The sequence below is a fragment of the Capricornis sumatraensis genome, chromosome 17 (assembly GCF_032405125.1).
Source record: "Capricornis sumatraensis isolate serow.1 chromosome 17, serow.2, whole genome shotgun sequence".
NCBI lineage: Eukaryota > Metazoa > Chordata > Mammalia > Artiodactyla > Bovidae > Capricornis > Capricornis sumatraensis.
This window is the reverse complement of record NC_091085.1, coordinates 68,411,260-68,433,332: the sequence shown is the minus strand read 5'-3', so window position 1 is coordinate 68,433,332 and position 22,073 is coordinate 68,411,260. Positions and strand designations below refer to the sequence as shown.

Here is a 22,073-nt window from a genome sequence, read left to right as displayed (position 1 = left end):
ATGGGAAGTGGTTTCCATTGGGGAGCCCCATGTGGGGTTCCCATGAACTCTAACATTCTTCTACTGTTGCTTTTTGCGTTTTCCATCTCTATTCTTAGACTACAGGCTACTTCATGCCATTTCTTCTCTTCTTTCAAGCATCAGAATGCCAATTTAACTTCCACCAAGGAGCCTGACTCTCCTTCAGCCTGTAACCCACTTATCCTGGTGTGATAGGGCCCATTGTCTCTTGGAAGATAGAACTTCATGGGGAAGCCACGAGGGGGTTAAGGCGAGAGGGTCCTTTAATGAGCCTGGCATCCCTTTGCTCATTAAATGGTTAACGAGGTCTTGCTGTGCCAGGTGCTTGGAATTCAAGGGCAGGGGCAAAGTGGGCATGATTGTGCCTTTGTGAAGCTCCATAGTCCAATGAGGGCAGAGAGATGGAAAAAACCCATGCAATAAACATATGCATAGTGCCGAGTATGCCAAGTGTTGGGAGGGAAACGGAAAGGGTGTTTGATAGAGACTGATGTTGGGTGGCTGGCTTTGGAGTGGGCCGTCAGGAAAGCCTGGGATGCCACATTTCAGTCAAGCTGTGCAGGACAGGGAAAACCTGGTGCGAGGACAGCAGTGGGAAGTATGTTCCACGTGGAGGCACAGCATGTGCAAAGACCTGAGGTGGGAAACCACAGAATGGGAAAAAGTGCCTCCAGGGCTCAGTGACATGAACTGGGGAGAGCTTTACAAGGTGAGGCTGGAGCAGTGGGCAGGGCCTCAAAGGCTGAGGTAGAATTTTGGACTTCTTATTATTTTCCTTTCGCCACACTGTGGCTTGTGGGATCTTAGATCACCAACCAAAGGTTGAACCCAGGCCCACGACAGTGGAAGTGTTGAGTCCTAACCACGGGACCGCAGGAATTTCCTGGACTTAATTGTTATTAGAGAGTTTTAGGTGGTTGAATAATATGACTGGCTTTGATTCTCAAAATATCACTGTGGCTGTAGGGTGGAAATTTTCTTCCTGTAGTGTTTAGGTGATTGGAAAAAAGTGTTAGTCTGTTATTAACAGCAGTGGCAGCCCCAGTTCATTCATTCACTCCTCCTTGAACACTTACTGTGTCCTGACTACCCTCGGAAGTAGGCACATTATTTATCTCCCTTCCTTTCTTCCCTCTTTCCCGCCCCCCTTCATCCCTCCCTTCCTTCCTTCTAAATTTAACTGCTTTATTGAGGTATGATTGACATGCAAAAAGCTGTGGATATTTAATCTATACAACTTGATGTTAAAATTTTGATAGACATTCCAAACTGCTCTCTCAAAACATTGTTCTATTTTAAACTCCCACCAACAATATGAATGTCCATTTCTAATTGCTCTAATCAGTGCTGCAAAAGATCAATCTTGTGCTAGTCTGATAAAAAAACTGATTTTGATTCTTATTTATTTGGTTATTAAGGAGGCTGAGCATCTGTTCCTGAGTTTGTCAGTTCTATCTGTTGTGTTGCTCCTTTTTTCTTGCTGATTTTCACTTTATATTACAGATATTAACCTGTTTCCTATCATATACATTGCAAATATTTTCTCCTGAATTTGTCACTTGTCTTCCACTTTTGTTTTCAGTGTCTAAGATGTACAGAAAAAAATAATGTGTTCAAGTCTGAAAATATTTTTCTTTCTAATTTCTGGTCTTAGTACCCTCCTTCAGCACTCTTCTGATTGGCAAAAATACTCAGAAGAGCCCTCATTGGAACCCCATTTATCTACTCTCACAAAGTCACATTGCTCAGACAAATGAGAGCAATGACAGTGCTTTGGATGAGGAGGCAAGAAAGGACTTCTGGTTGGAAATAAAAGGGAAGAGATCTTCCTTATAAATGCAAAACTTACAAGAGGACCCTTTAGATGTCCTAGTGCAGACAAACCTTCTAACCATGAGAAGGGCTATGAGAACCACCTGTTTCCACTGGAACAGAAGGATGCCCTTGCTGGGAGGGGAAGGATGGCAGGTTCCAATTGGCCTCAGGGCCAAGAGACTGGGCTTGCATCTGAGGATCTAAGGGATTTATCAGGGAGCCCTAAGGCCCAGCTTTCTCATACTGTCCTCTCTCTTGGCAAGAATACTGGAGTGGGTTGACATTTCCTCCTCCAGTGGACCATGTTTTGTCAGAACTCTTCATTATGACCCCTCCTTCTTGGATTGCCCTGCACAGCATGGCTCATAGCTTCATTGAGTTATGCAAGCCCCTTCACCATGACAAGGCTATGATCCATGAAGGGGAAACAATGACAGATTTTATTTTCTTGGGCTCAAAAATTATTGCGGACAGTGACTACAGCCATGAAACTAAAAGACACTTGCTCCTTGGAAGGAAAGTTATAACAAACCTAGAAAGCATATTAAAAAGCAGAGATATCACTTTACTGACAAAGATCTGTATAGTCAAAGCTATGGTTTTTCTAGTGGTCATGTATGGATGTGAGAGTTGGACAAGAAGTCTGAGTACTAAAGAACTGATACTTCCGAGCTGTGGTGCTGGAGAAGACTTGAGAGTCCCTTGGACTGCAAAGAGCTCAAACCTGCCAGTCCTAAAGAAAATTAACCCTGATTATTCATTGGAAAGTCTGATGCTGAAGTTGAAGCTCTAATACTTCGGTCACCTGATTCAAAGAGATGACTCATTGGAAAAGACTCTGTTGCTGGGAAAGATTAAAGGCAAAAGGAGAAGAGAGTGGCACAAGATGAAATGGTTAGATAACAACATCAATTCAGTGGACATGAGTTTGAGCAAACTCTGGGTGATAATGGAAGACAGAGGAGCTCTGCGTGCTGCAGTCCATGGTGTCAAAAAGATTAGACACAACTTAGCAACTGAATAACAACAACGTGAGGCCCCAAGGTTAAGTCAAGTCAGTCAACATGTGTTCAGTTTTTCACTCCATCTCTAACTAACTGTGTACCCTTGTGTCCGTGAGCCTCTGGGAGCAGAAGTGGGAGTGAGAGTCTTACTTAGTAAACCCCAGTCCCTGCTGCTCTTGTCCTATTTTTCCACTGCTGGGAAGAAAGGAAGGTGGCATGTGGGAGTTCCCATCTCCTGCTTCTCTCAGGGGAAACGCTGTGAGGCTCACTGGCCCTTATGGGGATAGAACTTCTCCGGATAACCAGGTCCCCAATCAGTTCAGTTCAGTTCAGTCACTCAGTTGTGTCCGACTCTTTGGGACCCCATGGACTGCAGCACACCAGGCTTTCTTGTCCATCACCAACTGCTGGAGTCTACTCAAACTCATGTCCATCGAGTAGGTGATGCCATCCAACCATCTCATCCTCCATCGAGTCGGTTGATGCCATCTAACCATCTCATCCTCTGTCATCCCCTTCTCCTCCCACCTTCAATCTTTCCCAGCATCAGGGTCTTTTCCAGTGAGTCAGTTCTTCTCATCACATGGCCAAAGTATTGGAGCTTCAGCTTCAGCATCAGTCCTTCCAGTGAATATTCAGGGCTGATTTCCTTTAGGATTGACTGGTTGGATCTCCTTGCAGTCCAAGGGACTCTCAAGAGTTTTCTCCAACACCACAGTTCAAAAGCATCAATTCTTTGGCACTCAGCTTTCTTTATAGTCCAACTCTCACATCCATACAAGACTACTGGAAGAACCATAGCTTTGACTAGACGGACTTTTGTTGGCAAAGTAATGTCTCTGATTTTTAATACGCTGTCTAGGTTGGTCATAGCTTCTCTTCCAAGGAGCAAGTGTCTTTTAATTTCATGTTTGCAGTCACCATCTGCAGTGATTTTTGAGCCCCGCAAAATAATGTCTTTCACTATTTCCATTGTTTCCCCCTCTATTTGCCATGAAGTGATGGGACTGGATGCCACGAGCTTAGTTTTCTGAATGTTGAATTTTAAGCCAACATTTTCACTCTCATCTTTCACTTTCATTAAAATGAAAGTCTCATCAAAGCTCTTTAGTTCTTCTTTGCTTTCTGCCATAAGGGTGGTGTCATCTAAGGTTATTGATATTTCTCCCAGCAGTCTTGATTCCAGCTTGTGCTTCATCCAGCCTGGCATTTCGCATGATGTACTCTGCATTTAAGTTTAATAAGCAGAGTGACAGTACACAACCTTAATGTACTCCTTTCCCAATTTGGAACCAGTCTGTGGTTCCATGTCCGGCTCTTACTGTTGCTTTCTGACCTGCATACAGATTTCTCAGGAGGCAGGTCAGGTGGTCTGGTATTCCCATCTCTTGAAGAATTTCCCATAGTTTGTTGTGATTCACACAGTCAAAGGCTTTGGCATAGTCAGTCAAGCAGAAATAGATGTTTTTCTGGAACTCTCTTGCTTTTTCTGTGATCCAGCGGATGTTGGCAATTTGATCTCTGGTTCCTCTGCCTTTTCTAAAACCGGTTTGAACATCTGGAAGTTCGCCATTCACGTACTGTTGAAGCCTGGCTTAGAGAATTTTGAGCATTCCTTTGCTAGCATGTGAGATAAAAGCAATTGTGCAGTAGTTTGAGCATTCTTTGGCTTTGCCTTTCTTTGGAATTAGAATGAAAACAGACCTTTTTCAGTCCTGTGGCCATTGCTGAGTTTTCCAAATTTGCTGGCATGTTGAATGCAGCACTTTCACAGCATCATCTTTTAGGATTTGAAATAGCTCAGCTGGAATTCCATCCCTTCCACTAGCTTTGTTTGTAGTGATGCTTCCTAAGACCCACTTGATTTCACATTCCAGGATGTCCGGCTCTAGGTGAGTGATCACAGCATCATGGTTATCTGGGTCATGAAGATCTTTTTTGTATAGTTCTTCTGTATATTCTTGTCACCTCTTCTTAATATCTTCTGCTTCTGTTAGGTCCATATAATTTCTGTCCTTTATTGTGCACAACTTTGCGTGAAATGTTCCCTTGGTATCTCTCATTTTCTTGAAGAGATCTCTAGTCCTTCCCATTCTATGCTTTCCCTCTATTTCTTTGCACTGATCACTGAGGAAGACTTTCTTATCTCTCCTTGCTGTTCTTTGGAACTTTGGATTCAAATGGGTATATCTTTCCTTTTCTCCTTTGCCTTTAGCTTCTATTCTTTTCTCAGCTATTTGTAAGGCCTCCTCAGACAACCATTTTGCCTTTTTGCATTTCTTTTTCTTGGGGATGGTCTTGATCACTGCATTCTGTACAATGTCACGAACCTCCATCCATAGTTCTTCAGGCACTCTGTCTATCAGATCTAATCCCTTGAATCTGTTTATCACTTCCACTGTATAATGGTAAGGGATTTGTTTTAGGTCATACCTGAATGGTCTAGTGGTTTTCCCTACTTTCTTCAATTTAAGTCTGAATTTGCCAATAAGGAGTTCATGATCTGAGCCACAGTCAGCTCCCGATCTTGTTTTTGCTGACTGTACAGAGCTTCTACACCTTTGGCTGCAAAGAATATAATCAATCTGATTTCGGTATTGACCACCTGGTGATGTCCATGTGTAGAGTCTTCTCTTGTGTTGTCAGAGGAGGATGTTTGCTATGACCAGTGCGTTCTCTTGGCAAAACTCTGTTAGCCTTTGACCTGCTTCGTTTTGTACTCCAAGTCCAAATTTTCCTGTTACTCTCGGTAGCTTTTGACTTCCTACTTCTGTATTCTAGTCCCCTATAATGAAGAGGACATCTTTTTTTGGTGTTAGTTCTAGAAGGTCTTGTAGGTTTTCACAGAACCGTTCAACTTCAGCTTCTTTAGCATTACTGGTTGGGGCATAGACTGTCCCCAGTACCAGTTAGAATCAAGGTTAGCTGCATGTACTAGAAAACCCTGCCTGTCACCAGCAAACATGGGCTCATCAGTGTCCTGGAATCAAACACAGGAGATCAGCATCCTTCTTGGGTTCCTCACCTCTCACCTCTCAAGTCCTGGCTTCTCCAGGTTTGAAGACATTTTCAGAAACGTTCCTCCCTACTGCCATCATTTATCATGTTAGCCAAAAACGCGTCCTTGCACTTGGGGCAAGTTCCCATTTCTTAACTTGGTCTGCAAGGCCCTGTGTCATTTGTCCTTTCCCCACCAATCCAACCTCAACCCCTTCCCCCTCTCTCTTCACTCACTCTGCTTCAGCCACATGGCTATCTGTTCTTGCTTCAATTTCTTTTGCTCGCTCTTTCCTCTGTCTAGAATGTTCTCTTCTCCAGATCTTTGCATGGCTGCCTCCTTCTGATCTTTTAAGTCTCTACTGAAGCCAGAGATGCCTTCCCCTTCCCCAACTCTCTTTTCCATTGATGCCCCCCTGCTCCCCACTATCCCATCAACTAGTTTTTTCAGAACACTTCCTGCCAGCTGAGAAATTGTGCTTATTTATTCCCTAGCTTACTTGCTAATTGTCTCCCCATCAGAATGTAAGTTCCAGGAGAGCAGGAACCAGGTCTTTATTGTTAGATGTCATTTCCCCAGCATCTAGAATAGATGCAGTGTTTGGCTTGCTTCTCCAGTTAGAAGATGCCTGAGGCACTGAAGGCCAGAAGTCCTGCATGGCCCTCCTAACTGGTATCCAGTCTGCCCTGCACACTCTTAGTGGAAAACTCCTCTTGAGACTGAAGGTGTTTCATTAGCTGGTCAGCAAGCTGTTGTTCACAACTCGGCCCCTCTTAGCACGGCAGCTGCCTTGTTCAGACACCTCAAGTGGCACTTCTTTGCCTGCAGTGCTCTTTCACGGCTCCTTGTCATTTTCCTCCCAAACTCCCCGACTCTCATCTCCAGGTGGACCAGACTTACTATTGCTGGGCCTTGAGCATTTGCTGGAATTTGGTGGGAGGACCCAGGGAGCGCTTGAATCCTGCTCGGCCCAGCCACTCCATTTCCTAGCTGCAGTTTTACACATACAAGGCACAGCGACAAACGGGAAGTAGAAGCTTCGTTTGGTTATTAGCTGGCAAGTGCCCCCCCTCCATGTAGGTTTTTCAGGCCAGTGACTTAAGCCGAGGACTGAGTAGGACCTCTTCTTTCCTCCAAGTGACAGTGTTATTGTGGGGTGACCAGCAAGCTGAGATGGCCATGCAGAAGAAGCAAGGGAAAGGAAGAGAAGGGAGAGAGAGAGAGTATACCACACCATGAGTCAGTGATCTAGGGAAACTCAGTAATGCAATTCACTAGTAAAAGTGACCTAGGTGGTATCCTGGGCTGTGATGAGCTCTCAGGTTCATAGCCGTTCCTGTGTGAGGTTCAGGGGAATGTCCTCTGTCCTACATTCAGTATCCCCATGACAAGTTGTTCTTATTCCTGGATCCTCTCCTTCTAAGCATTCTTTTTGCTTGAAATGGTCTCATCTGCCATGAAACTCTCCTAGATGATTACTTTAGATTTAAGATAAACCACTCAAACTTTCTCAGCCTCAATCCCCTCATTCATAAAATGGGAGAGACTGCCAACCCATGTGCCTTTTGTTGAATGTGTGAGTGAAGATTAAATGAGGAAAAGTATCTGAAATACCTAGCACCATCTTTGAAATTCCCTTTCGTTACTCCACCTCTGCTGTTTCCTTCTAAATTCTCACACCCTAACTTGTTGAAAGTTTGAGATGCAGTTTGGGGATGAAATCCATAATTGAGTTGTTTGATAAAATACAGGACTCCTTGTTACATTTGAGTTTCAGATAAACAATGAATAATTTTTTAGTGTAAATTTTATATGGGTTATCCTTATAAAAAAAAAGAATCCCACCCCATTCACTGTTTATCTGAAGTCTACTTTTAACTAGGCATCTTGTGTTTTTATTCACTAAATTTAGCAATTCTAATCCATAGACAAGGATTGAGGATATGTGTTCTTAAGATAATTGGTGTTGTTTCTGATGTATATTATATCCAAACCTATAGGACTGGGAGGCTTGCCAGACACTCTTCTATTTTTGGCACTTCATTAGGAAGGGTAATAGTTCGGGAAGGAAAAAAATGAAGTGTGCTCATTTCAGAGTAAACAAATTCATTCTTCTTTAAAAATCAAGGCTACTGCCTACCCAGTATAATATTGGTCCTCTAAGAAGTTGGTCAATAAAGGAGCAAGTGCTGGAGCTTTGCAAGGAAATCAATTTTGAGTGAAAAACATGAACACTGATCTTAAATCAAATTTTGATTTCTACCTCCAGTCATTGATCAGACTTGGTTGTGTGGCTCTGTCTTTGATGTTCATCCTCTCATTTCATTTCCATATAATCTCAGGAAGCAGATGGGCAGAGCCTCATTTGATGGGATCCTAGGGGTTAATAAATGGGCCCAAAGACACCCAGTGACTGCTCACATCCAGGGTGGATTTGTTATGTGCAGGCAAAGTGCTGAGCATGTTACATCCATGTATTACATCTCACATTTTATATCGCAACTCTGTAAGACCTGTGCTAATACCGTGGCTCTTTTTTTTTTTTTTTTTTTTTAAACAGATGTACAAATAGAGGGTCAGGGCTTACACATGAGTAAGAATTGCAATGAGGATATAACCTCAGACAGGTCTGACTCGGAAGTTCAGGCTCTCAATTGCTAGACTGTGCTTCTTCTCATCCCTGCTCTTCTGATCCCAAGGAGCATGTTCCCTGTCCTGTGTATACAGAGAAGACAGTGGAATCAGAATGATCTGGGCTCAGGTAAAACTTCAGGAAAAGAGGAGAGTTCTCTCACGGAAAAGATTTGGTGCACTCTAGATAACTGAAGTTATTTTTCTTTTGTTAAAATTGATGTATTTTTGATTGGAGGATAATTGCTTTATAAGGTTCTGTTGGTTTCTGCCATACATCAACATGAATCAGCCATCGATATACACATGTCCCCTCCCTCTGGAATCTCCCTCCAACCTCCCACCCCAAGCCACACCTTCAGGTTGTCACAGACCACCAGGCTGAGTTTCTGGTGCTATAGAGCAACTTACTGTTTTTCTTTTTAAATAAACATGTATTCTCTTTTTGCCCCTTCCCCTTCCCAGTCTTCCTGTCTCTATCTCTTTCAGTATCCAAATAATTATGATATTTACCTTTGGGGGAGATTGGTAGAACTGGGTCACAACATTTTATGTCATACCCTTCAGTTCTGTTTGCCTGTTTTACATTTAAATACACTTATCCTTTATAATGTTAATAGTAACAGTGATATTATTTGATTTAAAAAAATGTTACATCTATGTAAAATCTATCATTAGCATCATCATTAATGAATGACTGAAAACTTTTCCATTAATATGGGGAGGATGTAAGGATATTCCCTTTTACCACTTCTATGCAGCATCATATGAGGGCTTAGCCGTGGCAACAAGGCAAAGAAAAAGGCATATAGTTTGGAAAGGAAAATATAAAACTGTCTTTATTCTCAGGCAACATGCTCATGTATGTAGAAAATCCTAAGGAATCTATTTTAAAACTATTAGAATACACAAGAGAATTTAGCAGGGTTGCAGGATACAAGGTTAATATAAAAATGTAATTGTACTATTATATACTAACAATACCTAATTATAAGATAAAAAATTTAAAACAATACTATGTATAATAACATCAAAACCATGAAATACTTAAGGATAGACTTCATGAAATATGTATAAAACCTATACTGATGAGAAATCATTGCTGAGAGAAATGAAGGAAAATCTAAATAAATGCAGAATATTCCATATCATGGATTTGAAGACTCAATATTGCTAAGATGTTAAATCTCCTCAAACTGATCTGTAGACTTAAAGTAATCTTGTTCAAAATCCAAGCAGGCTTCCATTTTTAGGAATTGACAACCTAATTCTAAAAATTATATGGAGTGTAAAGAATCCACAACAACTAAAAGAATTTTGAAAAGAACAGACTCAGGGGACTCACACTACCTGATTTAAGACTTACTAAAATGCTAAAGTAATCGATACAATGTAATATTGTCAGAAGAATAGAAAGATACAAATGGAATAGAACAGAGAGCTGATTAATAGACCCATACATGTGTGGTCAATTTTTAATGAAGGTGCCAAGACAATTCGATACAGAAAGAATAATCTTTGCAACAAATTGTGCGAGGACAATTGGATATCCATATGAAAATAAATGAACCTCCACCTTTGCATCACATCATATACAAATATTGACTTGAAATGGATCACAGATCTAAATTTAAAACACTAAACTATAAAACGTCTTACAAAACACATAGGAGAAAAATCTTTGTGACCTTCAGTTGAGTAAAGATTTCTTAGGAAGGGCAAAAAAAGCATGAACCGTGAAACTTTGATAAATTTGTTTTCATAAAAATGCAGAACTTCTATATTTTGCAAGACACACACACACATAAATATGTATATACATTTATATAACCCCATTACACAATAATAGGTAACCAAACCAATTAAAAGTGAACAAAATATTTCAATGGATGCTTCTCCAAAGAAGGGATGTCACATAAACATAAGAAAAGATGTTCAACATCACTAATAATTAGAGAAATGCAAATCAAAACCACAATACTACACACTAACTAGAATGGCTTTTTTAAAACAAATGATTAATGCTAAGTTGGTGATGATATGAAACTACTGGAACATTCATATGTTACTGATAGGAATGGTACAGCCCCTCAGAAAATGGCGTAGCAGTGTCTTATGAAGTAAAATATAGAGTTGCCATGTTGTTGTTCAGTCATCCACTTGTGTCCGACTCTTTGCGACCCCATGGACTGCAGCACATCAGGCCTCCCTGTCCCTCAGCATCTTCCGGAGTTTGCTCAAGTTGATGTTAATTGCATTGGAGATGCCATCCAGCCATCTCATCCTCTAATGCCCTCTTCTCCTTCTGCCCTTAATCTTTTCCAGCATCAGGGACTTTTCCAATGGGTCATCTGTTCGCATCAGATGACCAAAATACTGAAACTTCAGCTTCAGCATAAATCCTTCCCGTGAACATTCAGGGTTGATCTCCCTTAAGATTGTCTGGTTTGATCTCCTTGCTCTCCACCGGACTTTCAGAAGTCTTCTCCAATACTATGGTTCGAAGGTATCAGTTCTTTGGCATTCTGCCTTCTTTACAGTCCAGCTCTCACAACTGTACGTGACCACTGGGAAGACCACAGCCTTGACTTTACAGGACCTTTGTCAGAAGAGTAATGTTTCTGCTTTTCAACACACTGTCAAGATTTGTCTTTGCTTTCTGGTCAAGAAGCAGTTGTCTTCTGATTTCAAGGCTGCAGTCACCGTCTGCAGTGATTTTGGAGTTAGCACATGACCACAGACATCTAGGTTATTTATCCAAGAGAAACCCATCTAGTGAAAGCTATGGTTTTTCCAGTAGTCATGTACGGAGGAGAAGGCAGTGGCAGCCCACTCCAGTACTCTTGCCTGGAGAATTCCAAGGACAGAGGAGCCTGGTAGGCTGCCATCTATGGGGTCGCACAGAGTCGGACACGACTGAAGCAATTTAGCAGCAGCAGCAGCATATACGGATGTGAGAGTTGGACTATAAAGAAAGCTGAGCACCGAAGAATTGATGCTTTTGAACTGTGGTGTTGGAGAAGACTCTTGAGAGTCCCTTGGACTGCAAGGAGATCAAACTAGTCAATCTTAAAGGGAATCAGTCCTGAATATTCACTGGAAGGACTGATGCTGAAACTCCAATACTTTGGCCACCTGATGCGAAGAACTGACCCATTGGAAGAGACCCTGATGCTGGGAAAGATTGAAGGCAGGAGGAGGGGACGACAGAGGATGAGATGGTTGGATGGCATCACTGACTCGATGGACATGAGTTTGAGCAAACTCCAGGAGTTGGTGATGGACAGGGAATCCTGGCATGCTGCAGTCCATGGGGTCGCAAAGAGTCGGACATGACTGAGTGAGTGAACTGAACTGAGTGAAATGTATATATATGTAAATAACTAGCCCTATATGGGGCTTTCCTGGTGGCTTACATGGTAAAGAATCCACCTGCAATACAGGAGATCCGAGTTTGATCCCTAGGTTGGGAAGATCCCCTGGAGAAAGGGAATAGCCACTCACTCCAGTATTCTTGTCTGGAGAATTCCACGGACAGAGGAGCCTGGTGGACTACAGTCGATGGGGTCACAAAGAGTAGGACACCATAGGGTGACTAATACTTTTGCTTTCACTTTTTCACACATCAGCTTTATTCATAAATATCCCAAAACTAGAAAGAAACTGAATGTCAGTAGGTAGATGGATAAACAAATTGGGGTACATTTATACAATGGAATACTACTGAGAGATAAAAAAGAATAAGCTACTTATGCACACCACACCATGATAAATTTCAAAAACATTGTGTTCTGTAAAAGAAGCCATATAGAAAAGAATACAGTTCCATTTTTATGAAAAGGCAATGCTAATCTATAGTGACAGAAAGCAGACTAGTGACTGCTGGATGGATTTGACTGTAAAGAGACACAGGAGTACTTACAGGGGGTAATGAAAATGTTCTCTATTTGATTGGGGGTGTGATTACACTTGTCAAAACTCATCAAACTGCTACACATAGAGTCTGTTCATTTTACTGTATGCAAATTATATCTCAATAAAGTTGATAAAAAATAAAAATCATGTATCCATTAAAGAAAATCTATATACACTTTCCGGAGTTGATGGGTTTTCTGGCTTTTTGTTACAGAGAATTCCAGAAATTAATTTAACAATGAGTTTTTACTTTTCTATCTGGTCTGCTTCATTATCCCCAGTGCCTAGCAATATGCTTTGGCACAAAAGAGTTCAATAAATCTTTGTTGAATGAATATTACCCCTGTTGAGGCTTTTAAATTTTCCATTTACCTAAATGAATTCATCTTTATGAGATATTAATAAGATGATTTACTTTCTGGACATCATAGATTGGTGAGGGAGCAGAGAGTTTTTATCAAAGCTTGTTTTCTATCTATACTCGGACCTTTGTGGTAGATTGAATATAATGTCTCCAAAAGATGTGTTCAAGCCCTGACCCCTTGTATCTGAACTTATGTGTAAATAAGGTCTTTGCAGATGTAATTAAATTAAGGATCTTGAGATGAGATCACTCTGAATTTGATTGTTGAGTCACTAAGTCGTGTCAGACTCTTTGCAACCCCATGGGCTGCAGCACACCAGGCTTCCCTGTCCTTCACTGTTTGCTGAAACTCATATCCATTGAGTCAGTGACACCATCCAACCATCTCATTCTCTGCCACTCCCTTCTCCTTTTGCCTTCAATCTTTCCCAGCATCAGGGTCTTTTCCAGTGAGTCAGCTCTTCCCATCAGGTAGCCAGAGTATTGGAGCTTAAGCTTCAGCACCAGTCCTTCCAATAAATATTCAGGGTTGATTTCCTTTAGAACTGACTGATTCGATTTCCTTGCTGTCCAAGGGACTGTAAAGAGTCTTCTCCAGCACCTCAAAAGCATCATTTCTTAAGCAGTCAGTCTTCTTTATGGTCCAACTCTCACATCGGTACATGACTACTGGAAAAACGATAGCTTTGACTAGACAGACATTTGTTGGCAAAGTAATGTCTCTATTTTGAATATGCTGTCTAGGTTTGTCATAGCTTTTCTTCCAAGGAGCAAGCATCTTTTAATTTCATGGCTGCAGTCACCATTTGCTTTAATTCTGGAGCCCAAGAAAATGAAATCTGACACTGTTTCCACTTTTTCCCCATGTGTTTGCCATGAAGTGATAGGACTGGATGCCTTGATCTTTGTTTTTTTGAATGTTAGGTTTTAAGCCAGTTTTTTCACCTTTCCTCTTTCACCTTCATCAAGAGGCTCTTTTGTTCCTCTTCACTGTCTGCCATTAAGGTGGTATCATCTGCATATCTGAGGTTGTTGATATTTCTCCCAGCAATCTTGATTCCAGTTTGTGAGTCATCCAACCTGGGATTTTGTATGATCTGGATTTGGGGTGGGTCCTTAATCCAAAAGGCTGGAAGGTTCAAATCACAAACGCAGAGAGACAGAGGGGGATGACCATGGAAAGACAGAGGCGGGGGTTGGAGCGATGTGTCTGCAAGCCGAGGAACATCAAGGATCACCTACAGTGAACCAAGCTATGAGAGAGGCACGAGACGGATTCTTCCTCAGAGCCTCCAGAGGAAATCGTTCTTGCCAACAGCTTGGTTGCAGAAGTCTGGCCTCCACAACTGTGGGGAATAAATTTGTTGTTTAAGGCCACCAAGTCTGTGGTAATTCATACAGCAGTGCTAGGAAACTAACACAACTCTGAAATCAGAAACTCCTTTAGAAACTCCTCTTATGCTCATGTAATTGTCTCCAAAGGGGCATCTGTGTTGGGATTCCGTTCAACCTTTTCTCACCCACTGCAGTTCGGTTTCTGCCTCCGTCTGTCTATAAGAATTGCATTCTCTGAGTTCACTCCTGATCTTTTAACAGTCAAATTTGCTGGATATTTTTTCTGTTAATTCTTTACCTGAACTGCATGACTCATTTGACATGGCTGATCAGCCCGCCTTCCCTTCTCTCTACTCCTTTGGCTCTCCTTTCACTAAATTCTCTTGATTTTCCTTGTGTCTTTTCCATCTCTGCATTATCCTCCTTCCCACTTCTTAAAAGTTGAAGTGAAAATAAAAGTGAAAGTTGTTCAGTTGTGTCCAACTCTTTGCGACCCCATAGGCTATACAGTCCATGGAATTCTCCAGGCCAGAATACTGGAGTGAGTAGACTTTCCCTTCTCTAGGGGATCTTCTCAACCCAGGGATTGAACCCAGGTCTCCTGCATTGCGGGTGAATTATTTACCAGCTGAGCCAGCAGGGAAGGCCCTTAAAAGTTGAGGTCCCCCCAAATAGAGTACTTGTCTCCCTGGTATCCTCTTTGGGCAATCTTATCATTTCTCTTGTTCAACCACCTTCTCTATGCTGATGATTCCCTAATCTTAATCCCCATTCCAAGCCTCTTTCCCAAACTTCATTTTATTTTTTAAATTAATTATTATTTTAGTTATAGCTGCTTTACAATGTTGTGTTTCTACTGTACCACAAAACGAATCAGGCAAACATATCCATATATCTCCTCTCTTTTGGACTTCCTTCACATTCAGGTCACCACTGTGCACTGAGCAGAGTTCCCTGTGTTATCCAGTATATTCTCATTAGTTGTCTGTTTTATACATAGTATCAATAGTGTATATATGTCAGTCCCAGTCTCTCAATTCCTCCCGCCTACCAAGCTGTAGAAATTTATGTCCAGCCACTTGCTAGACATTTCCACGTGGATGTCCCCAGACACCTCAAACTCGACCTGCCTCTGACCCCCGAACTTGTTATCTCCCTTCCACACCTGCTTCTCTTTTTTCCCTCTTGTAATTGATGGCTTCCCCATTCATTTAGCCATGCAAGCTGTAAACTTGGGTATGGAGCTTCCTTCTTGTTTTTTTATTGATTCCCAAGTCCAGTTCAATCACCAAGGTGATGGAGAGGGCAGGAGGAGATGGAGCCAAGAACATCGGTGGAAAGGTTAGACTGAAAACAGAAAAAGAAGCAATTATACTCTTCAGGTGCTAAGGAAGGGCATGATGATGGATGGGGATGAGGATGGGGACCGGGTACAGGGTAAGAAGCTGAAAAAGATTGAACCTAAAATTTCTCAGTGAGGAGATGTGACAGTTGCTTTCATATACCAAAGAACGACTATAGGAGAGAGAAGCCTCAGTGAATAGAATCAGGGCTGAAGGAGCTGTGGAAAGGAGAATTGTGGTTTAACCTAACTAAAGTGTTAGTCACTCAGTCATGTCCAACTCTTTGCAACCCCATGGACTGTATCCCACGAGGCTCCTCTGACCATGGAATTCTCCAGGCAAGAATACTGGATTAGGTTGCCATTCCCTTCTTCAGAGTATCTTCCTGACCCAGAGATTGAATTTGGGTCTCCTGCATTGCAGGCAGACTCTTTACCATCTGAGTCACCAGAGAGGCATAACTAAGCCTAACCTAATTAAGTCTAACCTAACTAAGGTACCCTCTGAAGGTCTCCTATAATGGAGGCTGCTGCTTTAAGATTTAGTGAGCTCTCTGTTGTTCATTCACTCAGTCACGTCCGACTCTTTGCAACCGCTTGGATTGCAGGATGCCAGGCTTCCCTGTCCTTCACCACGTCCCAGAGATTGCTCAAACTCTTGTCCTTCGAGTCCATGATGCCATCCAACCATCTCATCCTCTGTCATGCCCTTCTCCTCCTGTCTTCAATCTTTCCCGGCATCGGGTCTTTTCCAATGAGTTAGCTGTTTCAGGTGGCCAAAGTGTTAATGCCTCAACGTCAGCATCAGTCCTTCCAGTGAATATTCAGGGTTGGTTTCCTTTAGGATCGACTGATTTGGTATCCTTGCTGTCCATGGGACTCTCAAGAGTCTTCTCCAACACCACAGTTGAAAAGCATCAATCTTCAGTGCTCAACCTTTATGGTCCAACTCTCACATCTGTACATGACTGCTGGAAAAACCATAGCTTTGACTAGATGGACCTTTGTAGGCAAAGTAGTGTCTCTGCTTTTTAATATGTTGTCTAGGTTGGTCATAGCTTTTCTTCCAAGAAGCAAGTGTCTTTTAATTTCATGGCTTCAGTCACCATCTGCAGTTTTTTGGAGCCCAAGAAAATAAAATCTGACAGTGTTTCCGTTTTTTTTCCCCATCTATTTGCCATGAAGTGATGGGACTGAATGCCATGGTCTTTGTTTTTTGTTTTTATTGGCCACAGGACAAATGCATTTTATTATGTATTACAATACATTACAATACTAAAATACTTTCTTATTGTCTCCAGGCAACATGCTCCCGTGGAATCCCTGTGTCTCCTTCAACTCCTCTGATTGGCCAAGAAATCAGCTTTCATCCATTATTATTGCTGATGCTCTCTAGAAGTTTCTCTTCTGAGGTTTTCTTGAAGTCTTTTTTTCTCCTCTAATTTGTTGCTCTTCTCTCTCTGAGCTGCCCTCATTTTTTGGACTTCAGCTTCTTCAGCTTCCTTCTTGATTCTTACACATTCTTCTCTCTTTAGCTTCTTCTGGTATTTAGATTGTATCAGTTGAAGGTGTTGCCTCCGCCTGACTTCAGCCTGATTGGCTTCCCCCGAGCGTCATGGGCCGTAGGGTAATGGACTTCACCCTTTGTGGTTCCTTCCGCCTTTCCCGCTCCTCCAGCTCTTTCGCAGCCATCTGTTGTATCTCATTTCTTCGTTTTTCATTTGGTGCTATCAAGGCATACGCACCTGTGAACCTCGGGCCCGCGTGCTCCGTGCTCTCCCGCGAAGGCCTCTCGGGAGCCGCCTCCAAACCCTGCCTGGGCGCCTGCGGTGAGCCCAGCTCCCCGCGCCAGGCAGGAGGGTCCCGGGTCAGGCGGGAAGCGGCGGGGGCTCCGAATCCGGAGCCCTGCACCCTGGTGCCGGTATACATGGTTCAGAGCCCGCGGAGCCCCTGCCGACGCCGCTCAAGACGGATGCGGGCGGCGCTGGGATGCGTGGCGGGTCTCGAGACTGCGCCTCCGAAGAGCCGCGTCAGCGGTTTTCATGGTCTTTGTTTTTGAATGTTGAGTTTTAAGCCAGCTTCTTCACTCTCCTCTTTCACTTTCATCAAAAGGATATTTAGTTCTCATAAGCGTGGTGTCATCTGCATATCTGAGGTTATTGATATTTCTCCCGGCCATCTTGATTCCAGCTGGTACTTCATCCAGCCCAGCATTTCCCATGATGTATTCTGCATATAAGTTAAATAAGCAGGGTGACAATATATAGATTTAATGTACTCCTTTCCCAATAACCAGCCCATTGTTCCATGTCCGGTTCTAACTGTTGCTTCTTGACCTGCATACAGATTTCTCAGGAGGCAGGAGCTCTCTCTTACCAGAGGTATTTCAGCAGAGCTTGGGGAAAATCTAGCGGATTGTTTTCGACTTTGGACTGAGGAATGAAAGAGAGGTTAATATGCTGTGGTTGAGCTGAGTGAGTTCTAATAAGGGTACCAGTCCAAGGACTGACCTGTGGCTTAAAGGCACAGGGCAAAGAGACAAGAATGAAATACAGCAAAGAAGAGATGTGATTAGAAGAAAAGACAACCAGGATGCAAGAACCCATCCTTACCCTTATTTTGAGAGTGTCTACCCAGAAACTTAGGTCAGGTGCCTCATTCTTGCATTTGTGATGTCAACTAGTCTGGGCTCTGAGTAAATATGTTACCTGTAAAGAGTATATATGCTGTTCCTCAGAAGTGAGCTAACCCTCCCCTACTATCCCCTAGTTTCGGGATTAAGAACAAAGCAGAAGGGAGTTAGGGGACTCCACTTGGGATAAATGCTGGATGGCTTGAGCAAGGACAGCCATGACCTGAATATCAACTAAGCTGCCTGTGCGTCTGGAAAAGTTTGAAGGACAAAAGTTGCCATTGGATGCAGATGAATTGGCTCAGTTTCAGCATTTCTTGGGTTTGTTTCCCTTTCTACTTTATAGGCAGAAGCCACACCAAGGCTCAAATGGCAATCCGCTCCAGTATTCTTTCCTGGGAAATCCTATGGGCAGAGGAGCCTAGTGGGCTGCAGTCTATGGGGTCAGACACAACTTAGAGATTCAACAACAACACTAAGGCTCTCTTAGGTTTCAGAATATTCTAGGAAACCTCTCCCATTTTCCCACTTCCCACTTGCCTTTGGGCAAACAATGAGATAAACGGCTTCCCTTCCCGTCCTATGTCAAGGTTAAAGGAAGTGGCCAGATGCTTATACTTGCAACAACTTCTGTTTGAGTTAGCTATAGGCAGAACCCAGTATTAGGAGCTGGGCTGAGAGAAACACCTCAAAAGATTTGCTCAGGAGTTCAGGAATCATTCTAGCATTCAGGAAACATTTTTTGCCTATATAGTTGTTAATCATCCCCAGAGAGATGAAGGTCTCTGTTTTCATAATGAAGATAATGAGGCTCAGGGAGGCTAAGTGTCTTGCCCAAGGTCACACAGTTGGTAGGGAACAGATCTCCAGGCTTTGAGCTATTTCCCTGGTGCTAGGGTTTATTAAAGAGCTAGCAATAACTGTTGAACAAAGAGGGTGACTGCAGAGAAAGGAGACGAGGTGAGCTAAGGACAGCTGTGTACAGCTCATGGGGGTCTTTGCCAAACTCTGCGAGGAGCTTCAACAACAGTCTGGCATGCGTCATCCACTGGAGATTTGAATATGAAACAATGAGTTCCAAGGTGCCACTCCCTCTCCATCTAATTGTGCAACGTTTTTTACTCTGACTCTGGGCTTGGCTGTGTGACTCACTTAAGCAACAGAGCAAGGTACCAGTTCTGAGCCTGTGCTTCAAGAGACCTGTGTGTTTCCGCATGTTCTCTTGTACTTTTGTCATTGCCTTGAGAACCTGTTCTGGCTTGTTGGTGCAAGAAAAATGGTAGATGGACTTGAGCCCGAACTTGACCAGCCAAATCACAGCTGACTGTAGGTGTGTGAGCAATAAACATTCATTGTCTGTGGTGTTCTGTTACACCTGGCATTATTGCAGCAGTATATAACAGATACATAAGGAAGTGATATTGCATAAAATTAATTACTAATTAATTATTCAAAGCAGTAGTTTCCCATTTTCAAATGGTGCTCCTCAGCACCCTAAAGTGATCTTTTCAGCTTCCTTCAGAGGAGTGCTGAATAGAAGGTGGGACACAAATGCTCAGAGTTGTGAGATTTTTTTAAGAAGTTTATTTGGCTGTGTCGGGTCTTAGCCGCAGCACGTGGGCTCCTCACTGTGATATACGGGCTCTTTTGTCATGGAACACAGACTCTAGTGGTGGCACACTCATTCAGTAGCTCTGCAGCATGTGGGATTTTAGTTCCCTGACCAGGGATTGAACCTGCGTCCCCTGCATGGACAAAGCGGATTCTTAACCACTGGACCACCAGGAAAGTCCCAGTAAGATATTGGAAGAGTGTCTTCTGATGCTGAAAGTCATTTGAAAATGAGCTAAACCTGGCTTTGAATTCCATATTTGTCACAGATTAGCTGTGAGACCTTAAGTAAGGTAACTAGCCTCTCTGAATTGGTTTATCTTCTTCCTTCTTGATCATTATCAGCACCATTTACCTAAACATGGACTGTGGAAACTTATTTAGACACATTCCACCCTTGACTCCAACACCAATCTTTTCAGGTAGTTATTTGTGCCTCCACTTTATAAGTAAATTGGAAATTGGGGCCTAGGAGGTTTGTGTCACTTGTCCAGCGCCACCCAACAAGGCCACAGAACTGGAGTTTAAACCAAGATCTGACATCAGGGCTTGTGGTTTTAACCACTAACAGAGTGGTTGTCAGGATAAATGAGAATATATGTGTATTGCTTAGCTCTGTGCCAGGCATTTAATAAATTGTAGCAAGTATCATATTTTTCTTGGTTACATGATTGGGTATTTGCAGTTTCAGAATGTGACTGAGTCTTTGGGGATCCACACATAGCAGAGAGAGATTTTATATACCCAAGCAGTATAGCTCATCTTAATGTCATTTACTTTTTTCTCTCAGGGAGCTGTTAAGGTGTTAATAGTGCAGTTCTTCCAGGGCTACAAGGAGAAATGGGTCATATAACCTCATCAGGTTGTCCAGGTGGATGACTGCATCTGTAAGGCTGTTGAGAAAAGAAAAGGGGCCAGTACCGGAATTGAAGTCAAAGATGGCAGACCGGTCATTAGTGAGATGCCAAAGCGGGGGTGAGAGGGGTCTGTCCCATCAGTAGCTGTTTGCGGCACGCACGGCGTGCTCAGTGTTGTGTTGGGCCCCATGGGTCGTGGGGAGGTGGAGGGAAGAAGAGCACTGGTAGTGGTGAGCAAGCTCTGGGGCCTGGGGGCAACTTTGCTTGAGTTCCAAGTATCTAATCTTTAACGTCAAGGAGTTATCAAGCAGCACAGGGGCCACGATTGGGAAAACAGAGCTACCTGAAAGTGAGAAGTGCCAGGAATAGTGAGGAAGTCTCAGAAATAGGCTTGTTTCCCTTTGTTTCTTATTTTCTTTCCCTCCCAGACCTGGATCCTATGAAGAATCATACAGATATGAAAACAAACAAAAACTCTACTACAGTGTTTATTTTCACTATCCTTTACATCCTTTGAAGGAATACCTGATACAGAGATTTAAAATAGAGTAGTTACATGAAGTTTCTGTGAAACAATTCCCTTTAATTTTATGGCAACCACCTTCAAAAAAGCCAAACCAAACAACAAAATAACCAAACCCTTAACTCTTTAAACTGCAGCCCACCTGGATGGGTATGTATGGCAAAGGTGACATCAGAGATTTTATTTTTAAAAATGGACCCTGCAAGATGTCTGCTACATGGGGTGTTTAAGAAGTGTGTTGTGTAGGTATTTAAGAAAGAAAGAAAGAAAGAAAGAGAGAGAGAGAGAGAGAGAGAGAGAGAGAGAGAGAGAGAGAGAGAGAGAGAGAGAGAGAGAGAGAGAGGGAGAGAGAGAGAGAAAGAAAAAGAAAGAAAGAAAGAAAGAAAAAGAAAGAAAGTGAAGTCACTCAGTTGTGTCCAACTCTTTGCAACTCTGTGGACTGTAGCCTGCCAGGCTCCCCTCTCCACGGGATTTTCCAGGCAAGAATACTGGAGTGGGTTGCCATTTCCTTCTCCAGGGGATCTTCCCCACCCAGGGATTGAACCTGGGCCTCCCGCATCGCAGGCAGACGCTTTATCCTCTGAGCCACCAGGGAAGCTTTGCATGATTAAGTAGGTGCTTAATCATTATTTTTCATTATTTCTTTAAGTTTTTTTTTTTTAATGTGGACCATTTTAAAGTCTTTATTGAACTTGTTACAATACTGCTTCTGTTGTTTACATTCTGATTTTTTGGCCATGAGACATGTGGGATCTTAACTCCCTGACTAGGAACTGAAACTTGCACCACCTGCATTGGAAGGCAAAGTCCTAACCACCGGACTGCTAGGGAAGTCCCATATGCTTAATCATTATTAGTTCTAATAGTAATAGTAAAAGTTGGTAGCTTTACTCTGTGTGGGGTCCCAGGATGTGTACCGTTTATTTGTTCCACAAACATTGATCGAGCACCTACTACGTCCCAGGCCCTGTGCCCCTGGTTGGTTTTCTTTCTTGTTCTTTAGTTGATGCTTTGGGGGAAAGGAA

The 22,073-nt window shown here is 42.7% G+C and overlaps 1 non-coding gene and 1 pseudogene across 1 annotated transcript; both read right to left on the bottom strand.

The window, feature by feature from the left end:
• Positions 1–16,801: 16,801 nt before the first annotated feature.
• LOC138093430 (epithelial-stromal interaction protein 1 pseudogene) lies at positions 16,802–17,354 on the bottom strand (annotated as a pseudogene).
• Positions 17,355–21,571: 4,217 nt separating this feature from the next.
• TRNAR-GCG (transfer RNA arginine (anticodon GCG)) lies at positions 21,572–21,643 on the bottom strand. Its single transcript has one exon. It is a non-coding gene; the product is annotated as a tRNA-Arg (tRNA).
• Between the last annotated feature and the right edge of the window lie 430 nt (positions 21,644–22,073).